Below are 833 nucleotides of genomic sequence, written 5' to 3' on the forward strand. Positions count from 1 at the left end.
TTCACATACACTTCTTGGTAAATTTTTAGAAGTAACCAGCATTTTTTTTATTTTTTACTATTTTTATGGTTTCCAATGCAAAATTCATTCATTCATTGCCAGACACCATGTATCTCAAACGGGGTGACCAAGGGCTCAGAGTTAATTGTTTTACAGGGAGGGGCACTAATCCTCCACCAACCCCACTTGACACATAGGGATGCCAACAGCATCTGGTGTTCCCAGGCGGTCACCCATCCAAGTACTAACCAGACCCAACGTTGCTTAACTTCGCTGATCGGACGGGAAGCGGTGTACTCAACGTGCAAAATACCATGTTTTAATTAGTTTTGACCTTCATTTTGGGGGGAAAATCCCCCATTTGTAATTTTGAGTAAGATTTCCTAAAGTGGGTTTATCCCCCCAAATCAAGATCAAAATTAATTGAAAACACACTTCTGCATTAAACTAACCTAACCTAGGCCTAACCTAGGGTCTGACATAGACCGAGTGCACATTCCTGCACCAGTCAATATGGCGCGACATTCATCCGCTACTGAGAGATAGCCTAACCTAAGCCACTATATGACGACCCCTACAAAATTAGCTCCCCCAACTCAAACTAGCCTTAATAGGTAAGTCTTGGTTAGAATAGTTCAGGAACGTAATATAATGAAAATCAGTAACGTTGATTACTTCTAAAGTTATACCCACTTCTTCATACTGGTTTGGTGCCACAATTCGTATGTGAGTCCCATCAATTACACCAGCTACCCCAGGAAAGCCAGCAATTCGCCTGAATTTTCTTTCAGTTCTTTGTAGTTCAGGGAGTGTACGGGGGAACTTCACAAACC

The 833-nt window shown here is 41.9% G+C and overlaps 1 pseudogene; it reads right to left on the reverse strand.

The window, feature by feature from the left end:
* Positions 1-200: 200 nt before the first annotated feature.
* Positions 201-320, reverse strand: LOC145395090 (5S ribosomal RNA; annotated as a pseudogene).
* Between the last annotated feature and the right edge of the window lie 513 nt (positions 321-833).

This window comes from Coenobita brevimanus, chromosome 29 (genome assembly GCF_032717465.1).
Source record: "Coenobita brevimanus isolate Jiangsu-jjx chromosome 29, ASM3271746v2, whole genome shotgun sequence".
NCBI lineage: Eukaryota > Metazoa > Arthropoda > Malacostraca > Decapoda > Coenobitidae > Coenobita > Coenobita brevimanus.